Below are 9344 nucleotides of genomic sequence, written 5' to 3' on the forward strand. Positions count from 1 at the left end.
TTGATGCCATATTATATGCTCATCCTCTTAGCTTTTTATGGTCATTTTGTGAGAGTTATGTTTCTTATACAGCTAATATTTGAGCATTTCCTTTTCTCCTGTGGCATACTGCTCTCTCTTTCTTTTATTTCCCTCCCAGCCTGTTTACATTTTAGGACTTAACTTTAATTAGTGTTCCTGCCATTCTTTCTTATCTGTCTGGTATCAATTTTTACCTTTTTCTCTCTTCTTTTTACTCTTTTACTTTTTTGTTTGGAGTTTATTCAAGGTCTTTGTCTTTCCTCCCTTGTTGTGTCCATTTCTGAGATGCAATTCTTTCAACTGTGATTTCTGCTTAATAATCCCCTCATCCACAACTAAAACTGTATGCATATGTACAAGTAAGACTTCCGTCTTCAGAAGTTTCTCCACTCTGTGTGGTATCACCTGTTCTTTGACCCTTCATTCTGTCATATCTATGATAGTGCAGTCAGTTGCTCTTAGGTTCTCCTCTTATGTTCACTGTCTCAGCTTCTGTGCCTCTTACCATTACTTCCATTTCATTTTAGATTTTCTTTTTTAATCTCTTTTTGTTATTTTCTTTCCTCTCCACTACTTTCCTTCCAACATCTCTTAGTTTTCTATTCCATTTCCACTCCTAGTTACTCCTTCCCTCACTTTTTATATAATAATCATGTTAAGTCAGCTTCTTTCTTTAAAATGGGGACTCATGTGAGCCCTGAGCTATAAAAATAAATCATCAATGTAGCATTTATAAAGCATCACATTACTGACAAATTAAGAATCACTATACAAAAAAATTTCCTCAAATCATCCCATAAACAAATTAGCATAGCTGAGAGCAAACTTAGCTCCCATAGCCATACCCTTTACGTTGTCCATAAAAAGTCCCATCAAAAGAAAATTATTATTATTCAAAATAAAACTAGCTATATTTAAAATACTCTGTAATCTATTAATATTCACCAAATAATGTTCGACGCCCTCTAGTCCATATCTATGTTCAGTAGTAATATACAGACTACTAAATCAACTGTTGCAAAAATACCCTTTCTGGCACTTGATATGCTTAATTTCCTTAAGGAAATGCTGTGTATCCCTAACATGTGAGGGAAGATGCATCACATAAGGTTGTAATATTTTATCCAAAATCTGCCCTACCCTTTCCATGGGACTCCCCAGCTGAGATACAATCAATTTCTCTGGTGGGTTCTCCATATTTTTGTGAACTTTCGGGAGGGCATAAAATAAGGGAATATGGGAGTTTACCACGACTAGTACATCTTTCAACTTTTCAGACAAAATGTCCCTATTAACCAAATCACCCAATAATGTCACAATACCCAACTGTATTTGCTGCAGTGGATTATGTTCTAGTAGTTGATATTCAAATTCATTATGCAATAAGTTAAAACATATTTTCTTATAAAAATCAATGTTCATCACCACTCTTTCTCACATCTTGCTTGACTTTTCTGCTGTCTCTTTTGCTGGCCTTGTAGTTGGCATACCCCAAAAGAATGAGGATGATACCATTAATTTCCAGTGTTTGCCTTACCCCTTCTTTATGATGGTCATTGATATCTCCGAAGTGCTGTATGCTCCCATGGGAACCAATCAGTAGATGTGTTCTCCTTCATGTTCCTGAGTTTAACATACTCCCTGTTGTTTGCAACATTGCAGAAAATGGGATCAGGCAGACCCCTCTTTTACTGCAACTCTGCCTGGCATTGTGCATCTAACTACTCTACAGTCCATGTCATACTCTGTAGGAAATTTTACAGTTACTAGTGTTGTACAGCGAGCAGTACAGCCTACCATTTCTGGAGTGGAAGGATCAGATGCCCCATCTGGAGCACTTGATGCAGCAGCTGCAGTAGCAGCCAAAATTAATGCAATGCTAATGGTGAAGGGAAAATTGAAACCAACACAGGGTACTCAAGACAAGTTGTTGTTTCCAGGAAAAGGTACTGCAAACAAAAGTAAGGATGATCTTGTGGTGGCAGAGGTAGAAATCAGTGATGTTCCTGCCACCTGTGGGAATTTGCTGACCAGGGTCAAGACCCAGGATGAGATAAGTCGTATGAGTGGGGCAGCAGTATCCACCTGTGGGCGATATATGAGCCTAGAAGAAAAGGCTAAAGCTGGTCCTGGGGACTGGCTGCTGTATTTGCATGTTCAAGGTCAGACCCATAAAATATTGGACAGAGTTGTTAAACAGATTAAAGAAATAATTACAAATGGTGTCGTAAAAGCTGCCACAGGTTCAAGTCCCATATTTAATGGAGCCACAGTAATGGTGTACCATCAGCAAGCACCAGTTATCCAGCCCTCATAATCAGGACCAAAACCCTTTCAGTTGGGGAAACATTATATGCAAAATAAAGTGTTTGTTGGACTGGATTGCAATACTCACTTTCAATGTCAAGGAGAAGGTTGAAGGTCCTAGAAGCTTGCTCTTGCAACACAATCAATGAGACTGCAGCAAAGGTTTTCTTGAGAGGGAAGGCTTCTGGATGTATTGAACCTGCGTCTGACAAGGAAGCCTTTGAACTCATGCACATCTGTATAAGCCATCCAAAACGTGAAGGCCTGGCTGCTGCCAAAAAAACTATGTCAGAGTTTGTTGCAGACTGTCCATGTTGAATATGCTAGATTTGTTAACCAGTTAAGTATTCCAGTGCCACCTCCAGGTTATCCACAAACTGCAGTCTTGAGTAGTGTCCTACCACAAGTGCCATATTATCCTGCCAGTGGATACCAATCAAGCTTCCAAGTAGTCCCACCAGTTCATCAGCCAGTTCAGCCAGAGTATAGAATGCCTGGTACAGTGTCTGCTTCTTTTGCACCAAAGCTTGGTGCAGTTAGTGCAGTTCCAGTTCCAGTCCCTCCTGTTCCAGTACAGTAACCAATACCTCAGGTGCAGCCAGTAGTTACAGCGGAGCAGCCTCCAGTAGATGGTGTATATCCACCAGTCTCAGTGAAAGATGACCTTACCACAGTGCTACCACAGCAGCCACAAAGTTAGCCACAGAAGAGGCTCGTCATAGAAGAGGTTCCAAATGAGGCAGATTTTGTGCTTCTTGGTTACCAGCATAGACCCATTCATATGATTAACTTAGGTACAGGCTCCTCTCTGCAGAATGGAGGTGACATCTTAGGATCCACCTCATCTGGTTCCTCTGGCAAGGAAAAGGAGGACAGGCAATTGGTAACAGTACCATGCTTTCCAGTGAATGGAGTAAGACTGGAGTCTGAAGACAGAAGTGGTTCATCTGCTTTATCAGGCAATGTGGATCCTCCATCTAAGAGGCTTAAAACAAGTGAAAAGGGATTTGGATTGGTGGCATACATAGGGGATTCATCTGATGAAGAGGAATAACATATTTCTAATAAGAAAGCAAACATCATGCCACAGAGATGGAGTTCAGGATACCAGTTCCAACGGTCACAGCAATGATTCAAGCAAATGACATTCTGGATGACTCCATAGACTTCACTGGAGATGTGCACAAGTACCCCTTTTGTAGCAATAATGCATGAGCATTATGTATTAAAGGAAATGGAAAACTCTTCAAGAAGGTTGCCTTTTTCCTTCACAGAAGCTACATGTAATGTCTCTTGCAAGACTTTTGCCAGTCCAGTTGTTTGAGGACATACATATGACTGCAAATCACTATTGTCTTCGTTGAAGAACTGATGCAGTTTGATCACCATGTGATTGCATAGGAAATGCTGTTAGAGGGTGCTAATTTCTCCTTTTTGTCTTAAGCTGGTGTTTGTATATGAATGTAAGAATACCACACCAAGGGCTTGATCTCCTTAGACAAGGGTGCCTCAGAACCAGTGTTAACTAGTTTTATGGTAGGATTTCTGGAAATGCCAGTCTGAATGTCACGAGTCTTGAGCAGATGTTTGGCTTTGGTGATTCCCTTTTCTAACTTCCCAACAGAATGTCTTGGACCAAAGTGCAAAAACTAACCTTTTGTCTCTCATAAAAAGTTGAGATAGGGGTGGCAGTTCTGCTGCTGTTTGACTGCTTATGTTTATGTAGTTAGCAGGGAAGGCATTTTTGATTACCACACCCTTTTTTTTCCAGAGGGGAATTGTCCAAACCTTTTTCCTTTATCACAGTAGCCACATTTTATATTTGGCTGGCTAATAAAGATAAAGGTCTTGCTCACTGGCTCCATTGCACATCTTTCCAGCTCCATAGTGTGTACCTATACAGCTAAGTGTAACACTGATGCACATTTTCACACATTTGTGCACCTTTTTCTTTCAGTTGTTGTTCTGAAAAAATAATATGTGGAAAAAAGCTCTGCATTTTAATGTGATTTTTTTAGTATGTTCCTGATAGTCACCATTTTTCCCCAGATGAAAAATTCTGTTGATTTATATTTGTCAGGAGTGTGATGGAGTGTCAGGAGTGTGATTTCTTTTTTAAGCCTTAGCATATCAGCATAATGGGCAACTACTTTTTGGCCTCTAGTTTATAAATCTGTTGTGGAAGCAGATCTAATCTATGTCCACACTGCTAAATTAAGCCCTTTAACCAATTTTCTCAGTTTTGCTGAGGATTGCAGCACACATTACATTGTAGTGTGATGAGACCCTTAAGTTACAGGTACATGCTACACAATCTCTATATACACCAAATTGGTGTAGCTCATAAGAAATTAGAGAACTAAATTTGTGTAAATGGAACTGTGAATCTGCAAGATCCATTGATAGCTTCCAAGTCTAGTGTATTTTGGTGGCATTTTAAGTATTTTCTGTGGAGATACATTTGCTAGTTTTCTTATAAGAATATCAAAATTATTTTCTGCTGTCTTATCCTGATGGAGAAGTTCTTATAGGTTTGGATTTGCTCTTTTCATATTTAAACCATTCCTCCAGTTGTCCACTCATGAATTTAATATAGTCCATGCCCTCTATCCTTTGTGGTACTCCAAACAGCTTAATGTTTTTACATCTAGACTTGTCTTCTAGATCTGTAGTTCTGGCTTCCAAACAATCTAGATAAGCCTCAGCTGAATCGGCCCTACCTTTAAGCTCTTCATTCTCTGTCATCAATTCTTGGATCACTGTTGTGGGTTTGTTAAGTCCATATACTACTTCTACTAATTTTTATTTCTGTGCATTCAGATTATCCATCATAGTCTTCTTTACTTCTCTTAACTCCTTCCATATCAGCTCTAATGTTGCATCTTGCTGTTGCCCCATATCTGCTTCTTCCTTGGGGCTTTCCATCTTTTTCTTAGATTTTTCCTGGTCCTTTCCCATTCATTGGTGGTAACTTTGTTTTGGTCATTCCTCCATATACTCATTTTGCCTGTTTATCTCAGAACTTTACCTTATTTTATTTACTTTCTTAACATTTCAGGTTTGCTTGGACTCAGTGTGATTGTTCTTCTTTCAGCTTTTCCCAGTTAGGGGTCGCCACAGCGGAACTCCGATCTGCTAATGATTGGCAGTAGATTTTTTTATGGGTGTTGAGGTGCCAGCTTGACGCCCAACCTTCAACGAAGGCACGCCCATTCTACGCATGTCTTTTGAACACCACTCGACCACAGGGAGGACATGCAGACTCCACACAGAAGGCGCTTCAGCCGAGAATCGAATGGGTGAACCTTGGACTCAGTGTGATGCCATATCAAAAGTCTCAAAGTTGTGCATCATTATTATTAGAAACATTTTACTGGATTTCCTGAGCTCTTTGCAAGTGCTCCCTTACTATGGACACCAATAACTTTAATCGTCCCTGCAAACTAACATATTGCTCTAGCACACTCTTAAGTGGTATCTTTTTTCTAAAGTTCCCTTAGCAATGCCAATCAGCCCTCTCGTATGCCTTCAGTACAAAAGTTCAGATGGAGTAAACCCAGCTGAAGCCTGTGGCACTTCTTTGATTGCAAACAGTAAGCAGGCAATAAACATGTTCCAAGATTAATCAGTATCAATAACTACTTTGCATAAAATTCAGTGTTTATTCCTTTCTGTTAATCCACCAGTGTATGGATGGTAGACTGATGTATTCAACTGTTTGACTTTAAAGTACTGACATAACTGATACAGTACCTTTGACATAAAGGGAGTGCCTTGGTCATTAAATTTCTAATTAGGGATATTTACTCTGGAAAATAACAATGCAAGTTCTTTTGTAATATCCTTAGGACTAGCACTGTGGAATGGTACTGCTCTGGATAATTGGCAGCATTGTCCATTATGATTAGTATATACTGATACTTATTGCTTGATTTCTTAATAAGCCCACAATGTCCATGACAGCACATTCAAATGGTATTTCTATGAAAGGAATTATGATAAAGAGACTTTTGTATTCAAGATAGGGTAACATCTATCAATCTAGAGAAGAAACATATATATACACTCTCTATGTCTGGTTAATAAGATTTTGTCAAAAACCATGCCTTAGTCTTATTCATCCCCAGATAACCTCCTAACATGCAATTAACAACTTCATTACTAGTGTCTTGTAAAGTTTTGGTACTAGTAACATGCAGAATTTCTTTTTAGTTCCTATATATAAAAGGCCATATTTTAACTCAAAATAGGAGTTAGAAGTAATAGGAAGACCTTGTTCACTATCTTACCCTACAAACTTATATTCTCTCTCTCGACCTACTTAAACTATCATCTTCCAGCTGTGCCTTTTTTTTAAAGTTTATGTGGCTTACTTGTATGTCCCCAAAATTCAGATTGCTTTCTTCAGTAACTTGCTTTGATATGGAAGGTGTAGCTTCTTCTCCCCAACATAGACAGTGCAGCATCTGCTATATCTTTTATTTATTAATTTATTTCCAGTTTGATAACCGAGGAGGTCCACTGGGCCCAGAGGGCCCGTTTTCAGTGGAGGCCCGGGGAGAAAAGCGCCATATTACATACAATTAAAACAAGCATAGAGTTTTACATTTAGGTCTGGAGAGAAAAGGTCCTTATTACATACAATTAAAACAAACATACATTTATGCAATTATACATACAATTATAAAATGTTTTAGAAAACAAATGTAAAATTATATATGGAGTTGTATCAAATTGAAAAGGTGCACAAAGAAAGGAAGAAAAAGGAGGGACAAAAGTAACAGAGAGAAGGGAGAGAGAGCTATGTACAATATTTACATCTGACCATTCTTTAGATTTCAGAGCAAGGCAGTTGTAGGGAAAGAAAACAAACAGCATGTGCATGAGGGAGCACATGTATAAGTGATATTAGGAAGCATGTGCATGAGGGAGCACATGTATAAGTGATATTAGGAAGCATGTGCATGAGGGAGTACATGTATAAGTGATATTAGGAAGCATGTGCATGAGGGAGTACATGTATAAGTGATATTAGGAAGCATGTGCATGAGGGAGTACATGTATAAGTGATATTAGGAAGCATGTGCATGAGGGAGTACATGTATAAGTGATATTAGGAAGCATGTGCATGAGGGAGTACATGTATAAGTGATATTAGGAGGAGTTAGGCAGAAAGAATGCAATTACATTTCCAGTTTTGGGAAAGGTGGGAGTGGAGCTGGGATTTGAAGAGTTCGAAGCTTGTAGTGATTCTTAGCAGGGGTGGGAGGGAGTTCCATTTTTTGGCTAGTGAATCTATCTTCCTCTTCAAATGGTTATTTTACATAAAATATTATGTTTTGCCTTTTTTTTCTTTTGATATCAGCACAGCCCTCTTGAGTGTTGCATTTCCTTTTGGGGTGTTGCTCTCTACCTACTGTGATTTTTGTGGATACCACAACTCTTTTTCCATCCTGATGCTGCATTTACACTACAAAGGTTACTATAGAGCAAAGTTTATCTTCAGTTGTTTCACTTCTTTCTAGTCTTTTAGATACCTGTTGTTAGAAATTTACATTTACTTGTACTTCGAGCTCTACATTAGCAGAGATAGGCTCAGAAAGCATTCTCATTCCACATCCTGTATTCACTTTTTTCAAGGGCCCTCATCCATATCCCTGTCTTTTTCTATTTTTATTCTCCCTACTTCTGTGCTAAAATTTCTCATAAGTTTATGTTTCTATTTCTGTCATGAATTCACTTTTACTTCAGTTTCTTTTAAGTTCATCTCCATTTCCTTTACTGTCTTACTGTTTCTGATTTCTGCTACTGAGTCACTGGGGTCATTCTTCTGATAACAGACTCAATTCTTATCTTTTCTTACACAATAACCAATTTATATTTTCTTTTATATTTTATATGATAACTCTCTTCTCTTGGTTTTGATTCTTGATTTGATTCTTATACTGAATGCGATATTAATCTAATAGTCTGCATCTTTCTTGTTAAGCGTATCAACTTGCGATACCAAGTCTGTGGATTATTCCTCCTCCCATAGAGTCCATACTGCTGTTTACAACATATTGGTTACAGATTTTACAAGATAGTTACCATATCAGATTCCAGTCCCTCAGGTATTAGATTGAATCTATGCCGATAGAGCGAAAGTACGTTTCAGCAAAACATGCGAGTGAACTCACTTTTGCAAAAGTGCATTTTATCGAAAATGCACTTTCGTGAAAAAAAAACACACCAAAAACCTAAACAAATAAAACACTATTCACATTTATGCAGGGGGCATGCCTCCCTGCACCCCCCATGTGGGAGGCTGTGTCCCACACCCCCCACTTTAATATTCTCACTCCAAGATCACACTACAGTGGAGAAAGGGGAATATTCCCTTATCCCCACTGTATCGCGATCTAAGTAACAGTTTGCTTAGTTGTACAATGAACACTACATGTTGATGTACAACTAAATCTACATGAAAACTGTTTTTTTTTTTTTTTTTTTTTGCAAAAGTGCATTTTCGATAAAATGCACTTTCGCTAAAGTAATTTTGCTCATGTACGTTTTGCTGAAACGTACTTTTGATGTTCAGACCAGGACCCATTAAATTACGTTCCACTTATTTCAGACCTGTTAGTCTTATTTTACAGTTATTTACATTTAACTTAAAATTATGCTGATATATTCTATACACTAATAGATAGTCAGCTATGTTTACAGCCCCTCAAAGCCTGAAGTTACTTGTGCAACAGCTCTTTTGAATATTATTGGTGGTGTTGAAATACCAACTTAGGTCCAAGTAATTTGGAGCTTCCTAATGACATAGTAAATATACACAGTTTGGAGCTTGCTTCATCTATCTAATACTTTAAAGAATGATTACCTGGCATTCTTTTTTAACACCTTTATTGAATTATAACTTAAGGCATAAGCAAACATACATTTATATAAAAGAAAACAAAGCATGTTGACATGTTCACAGTTATAAACATTATACATCACATATAGGGCAGGATTCAATAAACCCT

General features: G+C 38.1%; 1 pseudogene; it reads left to right on the forward strand.

Annotated features, from left to right (window-relative positions):
• LOC122794836 overlaps nucleotides 1-3382 on the forward strand; it is a 102870-nt pseudogene extending 99488 nt beyond the window's left edge.
• Nucleotides 3383-9344: the final 5962 nt, after the last annotated feature.

The sequence above is a fragment of the Protopterus annectens genome, chromosome 2.part1, assembly GCF_019279795.1.
Source record: "Protopterus annectens isolate FY-2018-M chromosome 2.part1, PAN1.0, whole genome shotgun sequence".
NCBI lineage: Eukaryota > Metazoa > Chordata > Ceratodontiformes > Protopteridae > Protopterus > Protopterus annectens.